This window comes from Urocitellus parryii, chromosome 6, assembly GCF_045843805.1.
Source record: "Urocitellus parryii isolate mUroPar1 chromosome 6, mUroPar1.hap1, whole genome shotgun sequence".
In the NCBI taxonomy this organism is placed as follows: domain Eukaryota; kingdom Metazoa; phylum Chordata; class Mammalia; order Rodentia; family Sciuridae; genus Urocitellus; species Urocitellus parryii.
In genome coordinates, this window is record NC_135536.1 from 27,361,652 (window position 1) to 27,384,401 (window position 22,750).

The 22,750-nt window shown below is 40.4% G+C and overlaps 1 protein-coding gene across 1 annotated transcript in view; it reads right to left on the reverse strand.

The window, feature by feature from the left end:
• Positions 1–22,750, reverse strand: part of Ttll5 (tubulin tyrosine ligase like 5) — a 260,147-nt gene that overhangs the window by 80,699 nt on the left and 156,698 nt on the right. The window lies entirely within an intron of this gene.

Here is a 22,750-nt window from a genome sequence, read left to right on the forward strand (position 1 = left end):
CCATTTATACCACTTTATACCCACTAGCACAGTTATTATTAAGACAAAACAAAAACAAAACAAAAAGAAAAACAGAAAACAACAAGTTCTAGAGAGAATATGGAAAGCTGGATCTTCTAAGCATTGCTGGTGGAAATGTAAATTGGTGTAGTCACTGTGGTTCCTCAAAAAGGAACACGAGATTCCCATATGACCCAGCAATTTCATATCCTCAGCGCTACACAAAAAATCAAATAACATAAAATCACTGATTCAGTAATTCTACTTCTATACATATCCAAATGAATTTAAATCAAACCAGAGAACTGTACACCAATATTCAAAGCATTATTCACAAAGTCAAAAAGTAAAAACAACTTCAACATCCATCAACAGATGGGTAAAGAATAAAATGTATAGGTTGGGGTTGTGGCTCAGAGGTAGAGTGCTCTCCTAGCGTGTGCAGGAGATCCTCAGCACCACACAAAAATAAATAAATAAAAACTAAGGTTTTGTGTTTCCAACTACAACTAAAAAATAAATATATATTTTTAAAAAAGAATAAAATGTACATACATTGGGATATTAAATGGCTTTAAAAAGGAAGGAGAGGCTTTATAGCTCAGTGGTAGAGCACTTTCCCAGCAAACATGAGGCCTGGGTTCAATCCCCAGCACTGCAAAAAGAAAAAAATTTAAAAAATAGAAAAAAGAAAGGAAATTCCGACACAAGCAGCATGCAATAACATGGATGAACCTTGAAGACACCATGTCACGTGAACGCGGGAAATAACTCAGGAGAGAAAGGATAAATACTATATGATTCTACCAATATGAGGTAGATAGACTAGAAACAAAGTAGGGTGGTGGTCGCAAGGGCAAGGGAATGAGGAATTCTTGCTTAGTGACTACAGAGCTTCAGTTTTGGATAAAGAAAAATATCTGGAGATGGATGGATGGTGATGATTGCCTAAGTGTCAACGCAGTAAATGCCACTGAGCTGTACACTTGAATGGTTACAGTGAAAAACTTTGTTATATGTAATTTAATACAGGATGGTTTAAATATTTATTTAGTCCCCATTTATTCTGACAACAACCCTATTTGGACTTTTTTTTTTTTTGGTGGGGATTGAACATAGGACTTTGGACATGCGAGGCAAGCACTCTACCAACTGAGCTATATCCCCAGCCCCTGTGACTATTTGGTTGAAACTTGAACCTCCTTAACACTTTGTTACTCTTCTCTGGACCCCCTTTTTGCTTTCTTTCTTTTTCGGTACTTGGGATTGAACTCAGAGGTACTTTACCACTGAGCCACATCCCCAGTCCTTTTTATTTTTATTTTTTAAATTTTGGGATGGGGTCTCATTAAGTTGCTTAGAGCCTTGCTAAGTTTCGGAGGCTGGCCTCAAACTTGCAATTTTTGTGCCTCAGCTTCCCAAGTTGCTGGGATGCAGGTGTGTGCCACTACACCCAGGTTTGGACTTTAACTACTCTCTCTATATACACATATATTTTTCCTTTTTGAGTTACAGTGACCAGAGAAGTGTATAGAGAAGAAACATTATAAAGATTCTCATAATGAACAACCTTAGACCAAACCTGGGCTTAGAGAAATGAGAGTGTGTCTTATTTGAGAGAATTGTTTCTAGTGATTTAAAACGTTGTATTATTGGGGCTGGGTGTAGCTCAGGGATACAGTGCATGCTTAGCATGCACCAGGCCCTTGGGTTCAATTCCCAGCACCATTAAATACATAAATAAACCATTCTTATTCTCTCCTTTGGCATTAATGATTGTTTTGATGCTAGAGGTATATCAACGCTGGGGTAAGGTCATGCAACTCGAGTTCTCTGAGACCTGACCTGCAGCTCAGAGCATTGTGGGAGGAGCCCAGTCTGTCTGCTGAGCCCAGGACTCTGTGCTACTCTCTGCCAGTGGCCTTCCTCCATAACTTGGTAATTTCAGGTCTGTGCTTTGGTTTCCCAGCTTCTGTCAAAGAGATTTCCAAATACCCAGGAAAGGGTTTATATAATGTTACCTCTGATATGTCACATCCTTTTCTCGGGGTTGGGATGCTCAGTCTGACTCCCACATTTACGTTGCTCAATTATATTCTATTGGCTAGTCTTCTTGGGAAACAGGACCAAAAAGCTCAGAGTTCATTCATTCATTTGGCATGTGATCTTCTGTGATGCTCTGGAAGTGTCTCAATGTGCATGCTAGAAGTCACCTTTCCTAAGGGGCTTCTGGAGGTATGAAAAAATGTGGTGACCAGTGATGGAACACAATTAAGCACCTAAGTATATTAATCAAGTATAACCTTCACCGTGTAGAGTGTTGAGTGGGAGTGAAACATGGTTAGGAAGGGAGGAGCCAGAGGAACCTATTACCTCTTTTCTCATTTCTGAAGGAACAGAAGTTACTGAAGTTAAAAGAAGCAGACCGAGGGGCTGGGGCTGGGGCTCGGTGGTAGAGCGCTTGCCTCCCACAAGTGAGGCCCTGGGTTTGATCCTCAGCACCACATATAAATAAACAAATAAAATAAAGGTATTGTGTCCATCTACAACTAATATTAAAAAAAAAAAAAAAAAAGAAGCAGACCGAATAGCAAAAAGCTCTGTGTGAGCTGTAAGCAGAGGAGGGGCGTGGATGAACAAGAGCTGGAAGGCAGAGCAGGCCAATGAACAAATAAAGCACAAATGGAGGGGACAGGTGAAAAGGCAGAACACTCCTTGGCTGAATAATTTTCAGACTGCTGTGCCAATTAGGGTAGGTACTATTCTGCGACTAGACTAAAACTGTTATTTTTAATCACTGGACCAAAGGTCAGAAACTTCATCAATAGTGATTGTGCTTCCACGCCTGGCTTGCTGGTTATAGAGGCTGCTAGCCAGAGTAGCAATCCCAACTCAGTGACCAGATGCAGAGGAGAGATGCAGCTATAAGGCTTATATCAGAATCCATTGCACAGGGCAGCTGGATTGGGGAAAATAAAAAAAAAGTTTTAATAAGAAGCATTCCCAGGAGGCATTCACTTCAATGCCTTCTCAGTACAAATTAGAAATGGGAGCCTGTAACTAGGTCCCCGGGTTGAGGATGATCATGGACAGGTTCTCAGCTATATGAACAGAGGCAGGGGTCTACGGATGTACAGTGGGCAGGAGAGTGGGCAAGAGAAGATCAAATAAGGGACTTTGGATAGGCAAAGTGTTCTTCCAACTGTACACACTGAACAGACTGGAACATCATAAACTTTTATAATGAAATCTGTTTTTAATCTCATCAGTAACATAAGCTTTGTCTCCAAATCACAAAAGGAAGTTTCTCAAGCAAGTAGAGGCTTTTAGCAAACAGGCAGGAATTTTTATAGTGCTATACTTGGTGGAGGTAAGGGATGCTTAGTTGTATAATGTAATAAGTACCTAAGAAACTTGATTGCTTTTTTTTATTTAAAAATTTTAAAGTTTAAATTTTTAGTGCATATTAAGTGTATAAACTAACGGGTTTGACCCTGACATTTCCATGAATGCATATAATGTGCTTTGATTATATGTCTCTACTGGCCCTTTCCCAGTCCCCTTCCTTAAAAATCCCTCTTCTACTATTATACTGACTTTTTCTTGTTAAGATTGCACATAAGAAAGAAAATATATAATTGTTCTCTTTCTGGGTTTGGTTTATTTAGTTTAAGTGATGATTTCCAGGTTCATTCATTTTCCTGTAAATGATAAAATTTAGATTATTTTTATGGCTGAATAGTACTCCACTGTGTATCTATGTAGCATTTTCTTTATCTGTTCATCTGTTGATGGGCATCTAGACTAACTCCACTACTTGGCTATTGTGAATAGCGCCACAATAAATAAGGGCCTCTTTTGGGGTGGGTCTCTTTTCTTTATACCAACTTGATTCCTTCTGTATGACCAGGTTGGCTAGATCATTTAGCAGATCTACTTTTAGTTTTTTGAGGAATCTTGAACTGTTTTCCATAGTGGCTGTACTAATTTAACATTCCCATCAATAGCATATAAGGGTTCCCTCTTGGCCAGCATTTTTTGTTATTTTCTTGATAATAGCCATTCTGACTGGTATGATATTGAATCTCAATGTGCCTTTCTTTTCCTTGCAGTACTGAACCCAGTGGCACTCCACCACGTAGCTTCATTTCTAGTCCTTTTATTTTTTGAGACAGAGCTTTGCTAAGTTACCCAGGCTGGCCTTGAATTGTGATCCTCCTGCTTCAGCCTCCCAAGTAACTGGGATTACAGGCGTGTTCCATTGTGTGCTTCAGTGTAATTCTGATTTGCGTTTCCCTGAAGGCTAAAGATATTGTGCATTCTCATATATTTACTGTGGCCAGATGTACTACTTCTTTCAAGAAAGGTCAGTTCAGTTCATTTGCCCACTTCTTATTGGATTACTTGTTCTTCTGGTATTAACTTTTTTGATTCTTTGCATGTTCTGGATAAGAATCCTCTGTCAGATGAATAAGACGGCTGAGATTTTTTCCATTCTGTAGGGTATCTCTTCACTCTGTTGACTGTTTCATTTGCTGTGAAGAAACTTTTTAGTTTGATGTACTCTCCTTTGTCAATTCTTACTATTAATTCCTGAGCTATTAGAGTCCTACTCAGGAAATCGCTGCCTATAACAACATCCCCTGTTTGCTTCTGGTAGTTTCAAATCTTACATTAAGGTCTTTGATGTATTTTTAGTTGATTTTTATACAGGATAAGGCTCAAGATCTAGTTTTGGTCTTTTACAGGTGGATGTCCAGTTTTCCCAGAACCATCTGTTGAAGATGATTTTGGGCACCTGTGTTGAGAATCAGGTGGTTGCAGGTGTTTCATTTTATTGGTCTGTGTGTCTATTTTTATGCCAACACTACGCTGTTTTGTTACAATGGCTCTACAATATATTGTGAAATCAGATTTTGCAATGTTTCTAAGCATTGAGTTGCTTTGGCTATCTGGGGTCTCTTCTGTTTCCATATGAAGTTTAGGACTGTTTTATTCCTAGTTCTGTGAGGAATGTCATTGGTATTCTGATGGGATCTGAAGTGAATCTGCAGATTGCTTTTGGTGATATGGGCAATTTAACAACATGAATTCTGCCTATCCATGAACATGGGAGGCCCTTCCATCTTCCAGTGTCTTCTTCAATTTCTTTCTTCAGTGTTTTATAATTTTCATTGTAGAGATCTTTCACCTCCTTGGTTAGGTTTATTCTTAGGTTTTTTTGTTTGGTTGTTTTAATTCTTTGAGTCTACAGTGAATGGGAGTGTTTCCCTGGTTTCTTTCTCTGAAAGTTCACTATTGGTGTATAAGAAAGCTACTATTTTTGTATATTGATTTTTGTATCCTGATATTTTGCTAAGTTTTTCATTTCTAAGAAATTTTGGTGGACTTTTTAGGGCTTTCTAGGTATAGAATCACATCACCTACAATAATTTAACATACTCCTTTCCTATTTTTATCCCTTTATTTCCTTCCCTTGACTGATTGCTCTCAAGTTTTCAGGACTCTATTTAAAAAAAGAGGTTAAGAGTAGACATCCTGGTTTCATTCTTTTTTTTTTTTTTTTTTTTTTTTAAAAGAGAGAGAGAGAGAGAGAGAGAATTTTTTTTTAATATTTATTTTTTAGTTCTCGGCAGACACAACATCTTTGTTGGTATGTGGTGCTGAGGATCGAACCCGGGCCGCACGCATGCCAGGTGAGCGCGCTAACGCTTGAGCCACATCCCCAGCCCCCTGGTTTCATTCTTGATTTTAGAAAAAATGTTTCAGAAACCTGCTTGTTTTGAATTGTAGTGGGGTTACTTGGGTCATGGTATCTCACACTAAAAGCATAAACCTTGGGGATTACACTATACAAACATTACAATGACTGACACAGGAGGCGATGTGTACTATAACCTGGGCTTTCCCTGATTTCTAGTACCTGAAGGTTTTTTTTTTTTTTTGATACTTTGGATTAAACCCAGGGGTGCTTAACCACTAAGCCACATCCCCAGCCCCTTTTATTTTGAGACAAGGTCTTGCTAAGTTGCTTAGGGCCTCACTAACTTGCTGAGGCTGGCTTTGAACTTGTAATCCTCTTTCCTCAGCCTCCTGATTATCAATTTGAGGGAACATAGAGAGAATCTGCAAAGTGCAAAATCTCCTCAGCATGTGGCTGGACTTCCCATATAGACATGCTTTCAGCATCAAAATTTTCTGTGAGGGTTGTGATCTCACAAAAGTGGAAGGAAGGGGGTGAGATAGAGAATGGTGACAATAGTACACAGAGTGTGATTCTGCCATCCACCTCCCCAGCTTAGTTCACTCAGTCCCCACCAAACAGGAGCTACCATGTACACAGATGCCCTTGCCCCACTTGATAGGGTTTGGAACTCCATGCCTACAGGTGGGAGGATATTACTGATATTTAATTAATGCAGGTCAAGGACATTAAATATCTAGAAATGCAAGGAACAGTCCTGTTTAAGAAAAATGTGTATTGTTCAAAATGCCAATGGTGCTTCTGTTATAAGGCTATGAAAGATGTGCTCTCTGGGGAAAATCTTACTATTTCTTTTTCTTCGTTTGATAGTAGGAACTGAACTCAGGGTTCCTCTATCACTGAGTTGCATCCCTAGTTCTTTTTATTTTATTTTATTTTTTTTAATTTTGAGACAGAGTCTCACTAAGTTGCTGAGACTGGCCTTAAACTTTTTATCTTCCTGCCTCAGCCTCTTGAGTAGCTGGGATTGCAGATCCACCTGGAACCTTACTATCTTTTTTTTTTTTTTTTAAATAAGAAAGAATTCCATCTATTCCAATGGACACTAGAGGTTATATTTTCTTTGTTAATCAATTCTCAATCCTGAAAGAAGTAGTCTTGGCACACAGGAAGTGCTATAAATCCTAAGATGACTGAGGGACTCTCATGGGCAGTAGAAAGGTGCTGGCCAGAATAAGGAAGCCATGCCCGTTAGATTAGAGAAGCATTATAATGTGGTAGGGATCTCTGTTGGCTTTTGGGGGTATTTCCAAGGACAAACTTAGAATGATTTTGCATGGAATAAATACTGTTCCATTACAAATGCCTCCCAGGGCAGCTGGGGCCGGCTCATAGTCACAAACACCAAATGGATAAGAAGAAAATAAGCAGAGAAGGCTCCTGTGCATGGAAGCCTTTATCACATGTAGCTTCTCTGTGCTTTTTATTTTTTTAATTCTTAAACTTTCCTCATCTGCAAAAAGGAGATATGATAATAGTACCTGTCTGATACAAGTGAAAGTGCTAACCAATAGGAAGTACTTCAAAAAAGTACTACCCCTGCTAACACTACTATTGTTACTATTCTCTCCAACTCAATAATTCCACTGATGTTGCCAGAGCACTACAGTTTTCAGAGGCGGTATTTAGAAAACAAACTTAGCTGTTCATGGGCAGAGGATCCTGTATTGCAAAGTTAGCACAATACAGTTGTCAATAGAGTAGTAGTAGTTGTAAAGTCAAAAAGGCTCCAAGTACTAAAAAGAAAAAAAATGATACTCAACACAATTTCATTCCATAAACAAACAAAATTTGAGGCAGACCACTGACCTTTCAACATAAAAGCTAGTGTCATAAAGTGTCTAGAAGAAAATATGTGAGAATGTCTTTGTAACCTTGGAGCCGGAAAAGATTTCTTAAACAGAACACAAAAAGTTCTACTCATCAAAGAAAAAAGTGATAAACTGCACTTCATTAAAATTAAACATTCTGGGATGAGGGTGTAGCTCAGTGATAGAACACGTGCCTGGGATGCAGAAGGTCCTGGGTTGGATCCCCAGCACAAAACCAAACCAAACCAAACCAAACCAAACCCAACAACAATAAAAACATTTCTGCTCATTAAAAAATGTCACTAAAAAATTAATAAGCAGGCCTTACACAGGCAATACATACATGTGATAGAAGAAGTATAAATAAGTTCTTATTGTTAATTGTTGGTTTTAGTAATGACAACACAGTTTAAAAATATGTACAAGATTTGAAGAGACATTTTACAAAAGAAAATAAATAAATGTCCAATAAGCACATAAGAAGTTCTCAATATCAATAGTCATCAGGGAAATGCAAATACCATCATGTATCCACTAAGAAGTCTAAATCAAATGGACTGAACACCAAATGCTGGTGATCATGAGGAATGACTATAACTCTTTTACACTACAGGTAAGGGTATAAAATAATATGATTGTTTCAGAAAACTATTTGTTATAATACTACTTCTAGGTTATTACCTAAAGGACATGAAAACATGGCTACAAAAACAAAACAAAACAAAACAACTATAGCTGGGCCACACCTGTAATCCCAGCTACTTGGAGATGAGGCAGGAGGACTGCATGTTCAAGGTCAACCTGAGCAATTTAGTACGACCCTGTCTCAAATAAAAAAAAAAAAAATGAATAAAAAGGGCTGGAGATAGTGGTAAAGCATCCCTGAGTTCAATTCCCAATATCAGAGGAAAAAAGTTATACCAGCATTTTCATTGAATACGTCTTTAGAATTGTAAAAAATTGGAACCAATCCTAATGCTCATTATTAGAAAAGATAAACAAACTGGTCTATTCACACAATGTAATACTACTCAAGGAAAAGGAATGAACTACTAATGTAAGCAAAAAAAAAAAAAAAAAATGACTGTCAGAAACGTGTTGAATGAAAGAAGGCAGACACAAAAAAGTAAACACGGTATGATTCCCTTTACATGAAGTCCAAAGAATAGGCAAAACGAACACATGGTGAGAGAAGTCAGGAGAGGATTACTGTACAAAGAAGCAGTATTGACCAGGAAGAGACATAAGGGAGTTCTGAAGTGTGGTGGAAATGCTCGATGTATTATGTTAATGGCGGTTATGTAGACATATAAAACTGTCAAAATGCATCAAATCGAACACTTGAAATATATGTATTTTTAGTTTATGTTATTAAACTTCAATTTAAAAAGACAAATATGCAAGAAAAAAGTTATAACATTTTCATTTATCTTTCATTGAGACCTTAGTTATTATTTCCTGTTCTGTGCATATGTTACTTTACTTTCCTGATTTTAGCTATGATAGTACCTTTGTGTATACCTTGCAATACTGGGATCCTATACCTGAGGAGTTGTTTCATTTCAGCACAACTGAACCCACGTTTACTGGATACTGTTCCTAGGTGCTTAGGGAATACCGAGGAGAAACACACTTAGGAGCTACTCTCCAGAAGCTCATGTTTTGGAGGATTAACGTCAGTAATGAAAGGGTTTGGGAATACACGGCATGTACACAGGGGCTTAAACCTAGGAGGACAAGGGTTATGTGAAGGTCAAGGTGAAGTGGCCTATATGACAGTGATGAAAATCATGTTAGTCTAAAAAATGAAACAATCTGGCCTGTTCTGCAGAAGTTAGGGGAACACAAGCAAGTGACAATGATTAACTGAGCACTATGAGATGAAAAGGAGAAAAGTTGGTTTTGAAAAACTGAACCTGAGGATGTGACATGGAAAATCCTAAGAAGGTAGAAGAGAGTCGCTAACATTTTAAGTAGTTAGAAAACAGTGCAGCGGTCATGATGGTCAAGTTCACAGTGTTAGGATCACACAGTGTAGGCACTGTGAAGAAAAAACAAAACTGCTTATAAAATGCATTCAATAAATGATTGAGAACCAGTCTCCTTGGTGAAAAAAGTAAAAGTCAAATTGCATTTAATAACACTAAAATCATGTACTAACAAGTCATAATTTATAAGGTAAATCACAAAGTAAATGGAATGTTAATAACCGTTGTTAACTGTTGACTGCGAGCCTGGCTTTCTAGGCAAACAAAATTTGTACCTTACATTATTTAAGAGGAATGAGTTAGACAGACCTGCCAAGAGTTCATGCTCATGGTGATAGATACTTTGGTTCTTAGAGAATCTGTGTATTGGAATTTCATTTTAAAATGACCTCTTTAGGCATAGTGAAGAAACTAATTTTTTTTTTTTAACTTTTGACTCTGTTCCTTAAGACAAGGGCATACTCTACCTTTTTCTATATTGAATCTGTGGAGTTGTATTGAGATTGTTCTTCTTCAGGAAGAGTTAAAGCATGAGACAGTATTAGAAATACTGAAAAGCTCAGAAATGATCTGGAAAAGCTAAGACCTATATGAAATTATCAGTGCTAGCTGATCTTATTGCTTGACAACAGGATAAAAAGACTTTAAAAAACTTGAAATATTTTGCTTACTTGAGAGGATGAAAGGCTCTTGGGAAAGGATTAAATAAATAATCCAAAAAGGGGGGGAGAGGGGAGGGGAGGGAGGGAGGGGAGAAAGGGAGAGAGAGGGTGAGCACGTGTGTGCAAATGTGTGAATATGATTTTGTTTGCATGAAAGCCAAAGCCAAGGCTAGTGAGAGAAATCTGGAGCAGTGGAGGCTTTCAGCCCTGGAGCCACACCATGAGTTCGTAACTGGACCAAACCAGGCTGGGAGGCAGCATCGTAGTGACCTAGAGCTGGGATCTGGAACAAGACTGCTAGGTTCAAATCCTGGCTGTACACTAAGAGCAACATATTTAACCTCTCCATACCTTGGTTTCCTCAGCTGTGAGATGGGAATAACCGCCAACCCCACCTCTCACAGGCTAGCCCCAGGATTAAATGTGATAATGCTGTAAAGCATCTATTACAATGCTGGCATGTGTAATAAATGTTAGCTACTGTTAACATTCTTCCTATGGAAAGTGAAACCAAACCTTTGGTTGGGGAGTGAAGACAGTAAGGAACAGAGGTGAGCAGTTCTGTTACTTCCTAGAAAGAAGAGAGGCAAAGATGTTTTTATGATCCCCTACCAAGTACTGTGTCCATGTGGGGTAACCAGGGTAATAAGTGAGGGGAGTGAAACGAATGGATCCAGGATGTGTGATCAGGAGGGCAAAGTTCACTTGCCATTCTCACCTACCAGGGACAGTGGGGCGCTGCAGCCCTGCAGGAGGGGACTCAATGGTGGAGGCCTACTGCTATCAGCCAAGCCAGCTGGAGAATAAACTCAGGCAGGGTTCTGGCTCCTGCAGGTAAGTGTGGGTTTACTAAAGATATTCATCATAGGGAGGGCCAACTACTGGGGCCCTGGAGCACTGAGGACTGAGAGGGATCATCACACTCCTCCTCCTTCTCCCCAAACCCAAGCCTAAACTACCAGCAGTGGCCACACCCCCTTCCACGTTTGCAAAATGAAAAACAAAAGTGATTTTTTAAGGAACAAAAACAATGTATTCTCAATGCCTTAAACCTGAGAAACAGAAAAAAATTCTAGAACAAAAGTCATGCATGACCCAACAACTAAAGAAGCCTACTATAAATATTTGTCAACATTCTGATGCATAGAGTGATTCTGAGTTATCTGCCATATAACCTGCTTTTTTTTTTTTTCATCTAGTGATAGCTGCAAACATTTTCCCATATGATAATATTCGGGTTTGACAGTTCTTATTCCACTGTTAGTCTCTATAACACTTACTAAACCCTTAAGCTCAACACTTAAGCCTTCTTCACACTTGAGTTTTTTGAACCCATGTGGAAAGGTAATGTTTCTTCTTAAGATTGATCATTCTATAGTCTTTAAATTACTGCAAACCTGATGTCATCCAAAGTTTTTATTATGTCATGAAAATCCCACTTCTTATCATCTGAAAATAGGATTCATGTCTCTTCTAGATTCAGGAGTGTCCAACAAATGGTAGGCACCTAAATAAATATGAATGGATAAATTAATTCATTGATAAAAATGGTGAACTAGTGAGCCAATGACAGGAACTTACTTCCCAAAGTTACACTGATTCATGGTTTGGGTATAGATACCCATTTAGTTAACAAATATTCTTAATGATGGCATTATTCACTTTTCTCTCTTGTGCTCACAAGATTTCATTATGTCTTGCTGAAACGCAGTTACAGTCATTCTTTTTTAGTTGCCTGATCTTCTCTCACTAAAGTAATTCTACCATGAAGGCAAATGAGGTTAGTCTAGCAAGACTTATTTTTTTCATTAATCAATGCTATGTTTAAGTGATTCCCTTCTCCCTCTCTAAGGCCTGCCAAACCATTGGTTTGCTAATCTATTAGATTTGGGCCTGAAATTGACAGCTTAATGATATATTCTGCATCTAATTTATCTCTCTCTCTTCCCTTCCTTTCCCAGTATATGAGCTCCTGCTTTGCACATTAAATTATCCACTGAACCACTACCACAAACACTAGAAACATAAATCAGGAATTAGCAATCATATGAACTGCTCTTCTTTGGACACAGCAATTCAATAGAGAAAATAAGAAAGCTTGACTCCTGATGAGTTTCACTTTCCTTGATGAATTAAGAGTTTGGGACAACGATGTGCCCTGAAAACTAAAAACCTAAATAAGAAGAAGATGTACATCAAATAGCACTTGAAAAATTGATCTGTCCCCTATTGTTTACTACATATCTTAGCAGAAAAGCTGAAGGCAGACTAGAATGACAAATTAAAATAAGGTGATTCAAAATCAATAAAGGAAAAAAAAAAAAAGGTCAGAAGATACTAAGAACATGTGCAGGATCCAAGTAAGATATCAAGTTTGAAACACAAAACTACAAGCAACTGAGAAGAAAACTTTCCAATGATTCATTTAATAAACAGATTTTAAAAAAGAAAAAGAAGCAGTAGTATGGGTGAAAAGATGTCGGGGGGTATTCTGACTAACTGTACTTTGATTTTACTAAATAATTATGTGACAGTGTCATAAATTTAGAAGAACACACTGAGGTATGTCAAAAAGCTAGGATCTGATATGCCTGTCCTTTAAGAGTACAGTGCGATCCCAGCCAGCTGGACTAGACAGTGGATGCAGAATGCGAACCAGACTTAGGCTGTCTCCACACCCCTACCACTCCATGATTGATGGAATGGTCCCCAGGAGGAGGAAATAAGGACAAAGTTGGATTTCTTAGTACATCTGGCAGACTCTGGGAGCTAGCTTTATGGAACACAAAGCTAGATATAAAACCAAACCTCTCCAAAGGTTAAGTTCATAGCACTGTTCTAGAAGGCAATTTTGGATCCTGGGAGACAGCCAGTTATGTAGATAGAGACTCCTTGGTCCTTTATCTATTCGTTTTCTGGATCTGAAAAAACAGACTGATCCTTAGCCTTATGAACAAGAAATGTCTTTGATCCAGCTCTTTATTTTGGCATGACCAGCATACCACATGAAGCCCAAAAAATGTAGCTGTGAGCTAAAAAAGAAGTGAGTGAAGAGTGACCTTTAAGAAAGCCAAAGGAGAACTCCCTGACACCAGTCCATTCAACAGTGAAGGCCGAGTCCAGCTCTGGAGGATTTTTATCAAATAAAGGGAAAAGTCTGATGCCTTGTGACAATAATGGAGGCACAGACAGGCACAGCTGGCCCCTGTAAAACTGACGGCCATCACCTTGCTTTCCCAGCCTGTAGAAGCAAGCCAGGAAAAGCTTTTAGAGTGAAAGCTAATGTACAGATTGTCCAGGGCAGCTGACGTGCCAGTTTCCAAGAACATCCACACCGAATCCTAGCCGGGTTCAAACCCAGTGCACACAAACAGCCTGCAAAGTGTCACAGTTCCTGCCCCATCGCAGCAGCGGGGCTCCCTTCACTTCTCCCCTTTTCCCAGGAAGTGAAACAGCAGGCAACTTGGCACAGTCAAGGCCACAGCTTTTCTGGCTCCAGGAACCTGCCTCTGTCCCCTCCCTGAGCCGGCCAAGGGAAATGAGAGGCAACTCCAAAAACTCCACCCTTCTTCTTCTTTTTTTTTTTTTTTAAAAAAAAAAAACCTTTCCACCTGTCCTTTTTCTTTCCTTATAACTAAAAATGTTTTTAAATAGGGACAATACTGGGAAATCACAAGAATGGAGATTTCTTTTTAAAAAGCTATACGGCCAAAGTAGGGGAAATAAAATGTACACTTCTGGTGGAGTCTTTTTCCTCCGGCAGTACAGACGTAACTGCTGAAAGGAGCCCGTTCCCGAGCTACCTTCACATACAACCTATGCAAACAGCTAGCTCTTCACCACACTAGGCCCACGGCTTAGTAACCACGGCACACGTTTCTGTTTTACCAAGACAGGTCTACTGAATTTGCTCAAGATGAACTAGAAGGCCTAGTCCAAGGTCTCGGTTGGCATGAAATAGAGGAACCTGTATTTGATAGTATCAGACCATGAAAACACACCATTCTGCACCTCAGCACTTGCACTGAATACCATGTCATTACCAACCCCAGGACAGGCAGCAGAACAGAGGACAGTATGAAGTGTGGTCCCTGGAAGAGCAGCAGCAGCAGCAGCACCCTGGAACTTGTTAAACAACGACAACAACTGTTGTCTCACTCCACGCCTACTCTGGGGTTGGTCCCAGCAAGCTCATCAGAGGATTCTGATACACCAGGAGAATCACTGGTAGCGTGATTACAAGCACAGATTCCGCATCCTCGTTGCTGGCTTTGAATCCTGAGTGCCATTCAGGAACTGTGTCATATTGGGAAAGTTATTTCATCTCTCCTGGGCTTAGTTCCTTCATCTGTAAAATGGGTGATAATACTACTCAACTCACTGAGTAGCTGTGAGCACTAAATCAGCTAACACATGTTAAGGTCCTAGAACACTTGCTGGCAAAAGTCAAAAATAGCTATTAAATGAATTGGGTGCATAAGCAATTAGTTACTATTATTTGTGATATTTTTGAGTTTCATGGGCCATAACACAAATTTCTCACAAACTTTAATATAAATTCTTATATCCAATGGTAACTGTGCCCTCTTGGTATAGAGGCAGATCATTTTGGGTATGAATATGATAATAGTAGGAACAGAGAATTTGCATTTTAGGGATTGAATTAAATATGAATCTGTATCTGTAAAGTTCAAAATTCAGACATTACACTTGCTGATGAAAAAATGCATGATTCATCTGGATGTCTGTCTTGTGGCCTAATTCGCCATGCACCAAGTCCATAAATGATTTAGAGACTAACAGGGACATCTTTCATTACCTCTTCCTTTTCACGAAAAAAAAAAAAATGGTTTTCATCTAGAGGCTACAGCCATTAAACCAAATATGCTTGCTAACCCAGAGCTGAAATGACACATGACAGTTAAGAGATGTGCTGACAAACACCTGTATGACTAGGCTATTGAAAGGAGCCAAGAGGACAGAACAATCCATGTTTCCACCCGCTCAGAGTCAACAGAGATCTACTGTATAATTGCCCATCATGTAAAGTGGCCATTCGGATGGGCCTGACCTGCTGGGTCAAATCTATGAAAGAAAGTTATATCCAGAGCCAGCAAACAAAGCAAGGAGAAGTTTAATCCAAGTTATAAATACAACACATATATTTATGGTCAGCTTCTCAGGTTATTGATGTTTTCTGTCCCCATACAAAGCCTTCTATGACACTGACCCTTATGAAATGTGGACAACTGCACAAATCCACAGCCTGGGATGAAGACATCGTGAGGCTGAATTGTATGGCTTCAGCTACTAAATTTCTCTTTACTTGTGTCCACAGAAAGATCGTTTCTCATTCCACCAGGGCTGGTTTCAGAAATACGCCCATCTCCCTTCGCACGTCATCATCAACAAACAGGTGTAACTAGTCCAGGATGCCACCGTGAAAAGACCAGTGGTGACCAAGAGGGACATTGAGAAGCAGGAGATTTCACATCAGAAACAACAGGTCTCAAGTTCCTGCACCATCACTCACTTGCTGAGTGACCATGACAAATGGTGACCTCTCTGATGATGTAACCACTCATACACGAGCAGAACGCCGTCCATGTTACAGCCATGTTTTCAAGAATAATAGGATGGATCACAAAGAGCCCAGAAGCTGGGTGCTCAATTAATGTTAGTGTCTTTTCCTTGTCTTCCTTTTGTTACTTTCTTTAACAAAGAACCCAATCTCATTACAAAATTAGCAAAGTACTTATGAGTGAATATCCCATGGTAGGGTACTTTAAGCAATGCAGCAGCCACAGTACTTCAGCACGTTCTGTTCCAGTCTTGTCCCAGTATGTTGTGATTGCTGCTGGCCACTGGACTAGGAACAGGACACTAGCTTTAGTTTTAGAGAGCAAGAGGAAGGGAACAACTTCCTAAGGAAGAAAATCAAGGAAGGCTTCAAAGCAGATAGGACATTTTACCTGGGTCTCCAAAGGTGATCAGCAATCCCAGGCAGAAGGAAAAGCAGTGAAAAGAGCAGAGAACAACAGGAAAGCCAAGGTGGCCAAATGGAAGGAGTTGGGGAGGGTGCATAGATGCTGTCTCTAAAGCTGGTAGAGAGAGAGCTCTCACACATTCCGAAATAGAAATGTCATTGGTCAAAACTGCCATTTAAGCACAGCACAGCACAGTAGCTTTAACAGGGATGCCCATGAACTCATGAAGAAGTTGCTGTCTAAAGGATTAGAACCATTAAGGTTTGGGGAATGCAAAGGGCACAGGTGAGTGTGGCGCAGGGTGGACAAGCATGTCTTTCTAATGTCTGATTCCAAGGTGAGCTCTTAAGATACCTCTTTTTGTTTGCCTCCAGGCCAACCTATTGAGACAGCATTATTCCATTTTACAGATGAGAAAATTGATGCTTAAGGCTAAATACTTTCTATAAGTTCACATAAGAATTAAGCAAAAGAGCTGTTTTTAAACCTAAGTCTGTATGCCTCCACAGTAACACTGAACAGAAAAATTAGAACTTAAAACATCTCTTGCCAAAGACTTTCTAACAAACTACTCTTGTTGTAGACCTTTGTTTTAGAATACTAAAATCATTCAAATATCTACACAAATATATTCAACTGAAATTTGATAAAGCTCCAAAACCAATAGAATGGAGGAACAATAACCTTTTTAAGACACTTGTTGTTAATAAATGGTGTTGGAAAAATTGCATGCCCATCAGCACACAACGAACCACAACCTAAATCTCATATCACCTATAAAATTTAACTCGGAATAGATCATAGACACCAAACCACAAAATCAGCTCAAAGATGACTTAAAAACTTTTACAGACAAGAGATGTTTCATATTTAGCTGTATGTAATATGAGGATCATGATAAAAAAGGGTAGATGTTTTTCTTTTCTTTTTATTTAAATATTTATTTCTTTTACTTGTTCACCTTTGTTTTTACTTATTTTCTTTTACGTGGTCCTGATGATTGAACCCAGGGCCCCGGAGGTGCTAGGTGAGTGCTCTACTGCTGAGCCACAACCCCAGCCCGGGTAGATGTTTTTTCTTGCTTTAATCTCAGTGAAGGCTTTAACAAGCCAGGCACAGTGGCGCATGCTTGTGATCCCAGCAGAGGCAGGAAAATCACATGTTCAAGGTCAGACTGGACAACTTAGATTTGGTTCAAACCAAAAAAATTTTAAAAAGGCTGGGGATGTTGCTCAGTAGTACAGTACCCCTGAATTCAATCCCCCAAACTGAAAACAAAACAATAAATGACCTTTAACCTTTCTAAAAGGTAAAGAAAATGAGCCAACTGGGTCACACAGAGGTCACGCAGCCCACACAGCTGAGCACAGTCTGAGCATCATTGGCTCGCCAATGCTGTCTGCTCTGTTGCCACACCGCTGCCCTACATTTGGTGGCTGTCCCTCTGAAATGGGAAATACTTGACACACACAAAAATAATCTTTTCTTTCTAGTGTAAGATGGACTTTGAAAGCCACGTGGACAAAGTTTGAATCTAGATGGAAGTGAAGGGCCAGCTGAACCAGGAGCTTCATTCAATACGCCCTTCCTTGGATGAATGGCTAGACCAAGAGGCAGATGACTGTGCATGACATGGAAGTCAAGGATCAGGCAAAGCCCTTCATCTCTGAATGGCCTTTACATCTCTGTTCCAGGGGCAAGAATGGACAACCCAGAGAGACTAAGGCCCAAGACTCCAATAATGCTTCTACTTCCCACTGGCATAGAAAACACCTCAGCTGGAGGGCTTTCAAATAACGGACTATCACCAATGGAAAAGGACCGTCTGCCTGTCATGTGAGGGTTCTCATCTCCTTTTAAGTTCCCCTTGAGACAGCAAAATGAGGAGATACCATCATGGTAACTGGTAAGCCAAGCAGGGGGCCTGCTGTTCATAGGAGAGATTCCAGTGCACAGAGAGGGGTCTGAGCAGGCAGGTGCTTTTCTCTTCATCCTTGGCCTTGGCCTGCCTTCTTCCATCCACAGGGGCACGAGGGGCACAGAACCGTCTGTGCACCAGAACTTCCTCCCAGCAGGCACTACCTCTGAATCTCACTTGAAGGAGCATCCAGGCAGGGAAGGGTTAAGGTGAGTCCTGGCTGCTGGCTCTCCAATATTATCACTTTGAAAAGCCCCAGCGTTTACAGGAAGAGTGTGAGAACGCCATGGTGTGCCCGGCCAACATTTGGTTCCCATTACCGTGAATAATCTCTTTCCTCCCTCCTCCCAACCCCCACCTTTCTCTGCTTTTTCCACATTTTATATTAAAAGTACATCAAACAGTTTTCTTCCTTCTTAATATTTTCCTTAAGCTTTTTTCACTCAGTTTTCTGGGTTCTGTGACTTTCCTGGTTATTCGTTATTGAGGGAGGGAGGGGGATTAGGCTTCTGGGTGAAATTGGTAAAAAAAAAAAAAAAAAAAAAAAACCAGAACCAGGAGAGAAAAGCACCTAAGAAGTGTGAGGGAAAGAAGATGCAGATTCGGGGACGCTTTCTAGCTTTAATGATATAACAAGCCCAGAGAACCCTCCCCCTCCTGGCTGTCTTTCTGTCCCAAAGCACCTCTCTAAGGTAATATATCTGAAGACAGGTTCTTCTCTTAATTCCATTATCAGTAAAAATGGGAGGTAACTTGTATACAATGGTCCAGGTAATAGCTGGAAAGGTCAATGGCAGGCCATGAAGGCCGAGGACAAGGAAAGCACGTGCTTCTGCCCTCCAGACTGGGGCTCGGGGATTGGGACGGCCTTCCTGTAGGCCAATTTTGACAGTAACTTAAAGATTCAATGTGAACATATTATTGATCCAACAATCCCACTTCTAGAAATTTGTTCTCCAGAAATAGTTGCACACGTGCACAAAGATATATGTACAAGGGATTCCCTACAAATGCCCCAACTGGCTATACCTGAGCACTCTTTAATAGGAGAATGGCAAAATAAATATGGTACACTCATGCTCTGGAAAACCACATGGTGGCTAAAAATATTTAAGTATGTTTATTTGAACAGACAAAAAAGATGGAAAAGAAACCATAGGAGAAGACACAACAAAATATACAAATCAACCTTTCAATGCAGCTGTGCAGAGAAGACTTTACTTCTTATAGCCAGTATATGTCAGACTACCATATGATGTAGTTACATGAATGTGCTTCTTATGCAACTAATTTTTAAAGGCATGGATGTAAATATTTCAGTCTATCGAACATAAGATAAAATAAACCTGTATAACCCCCTGTCCTCCTGTGTGCAGCCTGTGCAAAATGTCCTGAACCAGAAGAAATTTGAAAGCTGGGACATTTCTTAGCTTCACAACATATACCAAGTCTGACTTAGGGAAGCAGAAAATATAAACAATGACTGGGGGAAATCCCCAGAAAGTCAGATACAATAACAGTAAAATGGAGAACAGAGAGAAGAGATGATGACTTAAGAAGCCTCAAAGCTTTTGAGCCACGATAATGACAACAGTGGGCACTGATCTAACAGAACACTCTACTGCCATCATGGGAGGAAGGGCATGATGCAGGGGAGGGCATGGAGTGATAAATTTCCTGAACAAAAAATTTAAAAATGGCAGAAGAAGCATGACTTAGAAATATAAGGTAAATACCAAGAAACTGGTAAAAGAAAGTTGAGAGTAGTTCTACCTGGATCATGGAAATGAAGGTTGAGTAGCATTGGGGAAAGAAGGGACAAGGGATTCCACTGTCACTACAAACCTTCTAGAATTACTTCACTTTTAAAACTGTGCACCTGAATTACTGTGGGAGCCAGCCTTCATGATGGGTCCTGAAGAGTCCCACCTCCTGGTGTCCACATCCCTGCAGCCTCTTCTATGCTGAATGGGGCTGGCCTAGGTTTACCACAGGACGCCACATAAGGGGAACATCTGAGAAACCCAAACGCAAGTGCTAAAGCTATGAGAACACACAGGGCAAAAACTGCATGCCATGGGAGTTGGCCAAGTCTACTTCTTGGCCATGACACCAAAGACAAGGCAACAAAAGAAAAAACAGATGTGTACTCATCAAAATTAAAAACTTTGTGTATCAAAGGTTGTACTGTTGTCAGAGTAAGAAAGCAACCTATGGAAAGGGAGAAAATATTTGCACGACATATATCCAACAAGGGATGATATACACAGAACACCTAAAACAAGAGCAACAATAAAACAGCCATTAAAAAGTGGGCAAAGGACTCGAATAGATAATTTACCCAGAGAGGATATTCCAACGGCCAACAAAACCATGAAAAGATGCTCAGCATCACTATTAGGGAAATGCAAACCAAAACGCAAACCCAAACTCACACCCACCAGGATGGTGACAATCAAAAAGACAGAAAACAGCAAGTGTTGCCAAGGATGTGGCACTGTGGGGAATGCAGAACGGGTACAGAAGCTAGGAGAAGCAGTACAGTGGTTCTCTATTCAAAATGGGAATTGTTCTTCAAGAAAACACCAGTGGCAGAGATGCTGTGGGAAGGCCCAGAGGTCCAGGAAGTAGCCAGAGCAGCTTCTTGAGAGGGTTGGCACTGGCATCTGGGGCGAGGGCTGCAGATGCTCGGGCCCAGGCCTGAGATGGCAGAGGCAAGCCTGAAGACAAGGAATGACTCCCTACCACCTTGTTGGGCTGCCTGGTCAAGGACAAGATCATCAAGAATCGGAGGAGGTCTACGTCTCCTCCCTGAGCATGGAGGATTTTGAGATTATCTTCTTCCGGGAATGCCCTCTCCAAGCTAGGGTTGAAGACTAGGTCTGTGTAAAAGCAGATCCATGCTGGACGATATACCAGATTCAAGGAGTCTGTCGCTATGGGCACTTCAGGGTAAGTGCTCCAATGAGGCATCCACTGCCAGTTGCAGGGCCATCATGCTGCGCAGTGAGCCTACAAGGAAACAAGCTCAGCATGCCCACATTCTCCTGCGTAACATGACCGGTGGCTGCAGCTCTGTGCTGGGGATCCTCACTCCCACCCCTAAAGGCACCAGCAACATCTCAGCCCCTGTGCCCAAGAAGTTGACGCTGAGGCCACAACTATTGCACTTCAGCCAGGGGCTGTGCTGTTCCACCTGGCAGGGCCAACTTTGCCAGGGCCACCTTTGATGCCATCTCCAATAGGTATAGCTATATGACCCCTGACCTCTGGGAAGAGACCACATGTGCAAAATCTTCCTACCAGGCCATGGAGTAAAGACCTACAACTGAGCCTCTGGGCAGAGGATTCGAAATGGAGCTAGTGCCACCCCAAAGAGTTTTTATGTAAGAAAAATAAAATTAATTAATCAAGCCTGAGGAAAAAAAGAGTTTATCACATGATGCAGCAATTCCACTTCTGGCTATGTACCCAAAATAACAGAAAGCATAAACACAGATACTTACATGCCTGAATCATATGGGTATAACCATTCACCACAGCCAAAAGGCAGAAGCATTCCAAATGCCCAACAGTGGATGAATAAGGAAACAAAGTATGGCACATACATTCAATGGAGTATGATGTCCTTCTTAAAGAGGAAGTCAATTCTGACACGTTATTATATAGATGAACCTTGAGGACATGATGCTAATTAAGTGAAATAAAGTCAGTCACAAAAAGACAAAAGTTATATAATTCTACTATGAGGTGCCTAAAGTAGTCAAAATGATTAAAACAGAAAGTCGAATGGGGTGGCTGGGGTTATGGCTCAGTGGTAGAGAGCTTGCCTAGCACTTGTGAGGCACTGGTTTGATCCTTAGCACCACATAAAAATAAATGTACAAAAATGCAATAACATTAAAAGAAAGAAAGTAGAATTGTAGTTTCTGGGGACTAGAGGGAGGGAAGAATGGGGGTGTTAATGGGGAAAGAAGTTCAGTTCTAAAGGTTGAAAAGAATGATGAAGATGGAGAGTGGTTATGGCTGCGGAACATGTGAATGTACTTAGTACTGTTAGACTGGACATCTAAAAATGGTTACGACAGCAAATTTTATGTTGTATTTTATCATGTTTTAAAAAATTTTAATGGCTAAAAGGTAAATTTCATGTCACATCGATTTTACCACAATGGAAAAAAATTAAATAAAAATGATGACGTGTGACTTCCAGGGCTAAGCCACAGAAGACATTTTGGCTCTACCTTAATCCCTGTTCAATCACCATTCTGTGGGGATGGGCAGCTGCTTGTCATGAGGTCACACAGGCAGCATGGTGGCAAAGTCCACGGGCCTCCTGCCTACAGTTAACATGAATTCATCATCCACGTGAGAAGGAGGCAGATCCTCTACCTTAAGTAACCTTCAGGTGACTGCAGCCCTCCTAGCTGACATTGTAACTGCAGTTTCTAGAAAGAACCTGAGCTGGACCCAGCCAGCTGCTTCTCCATTGCCAACCCACAGAAACTGAGACAGTAAATGTTGGCTGTCTTAAACCACCAAATATAGGAATATTACATCCCACAGCGATAGGTAACTGATGCAATCAGATAAACATTTGAAAAGGGAAAGAAAAGTCAG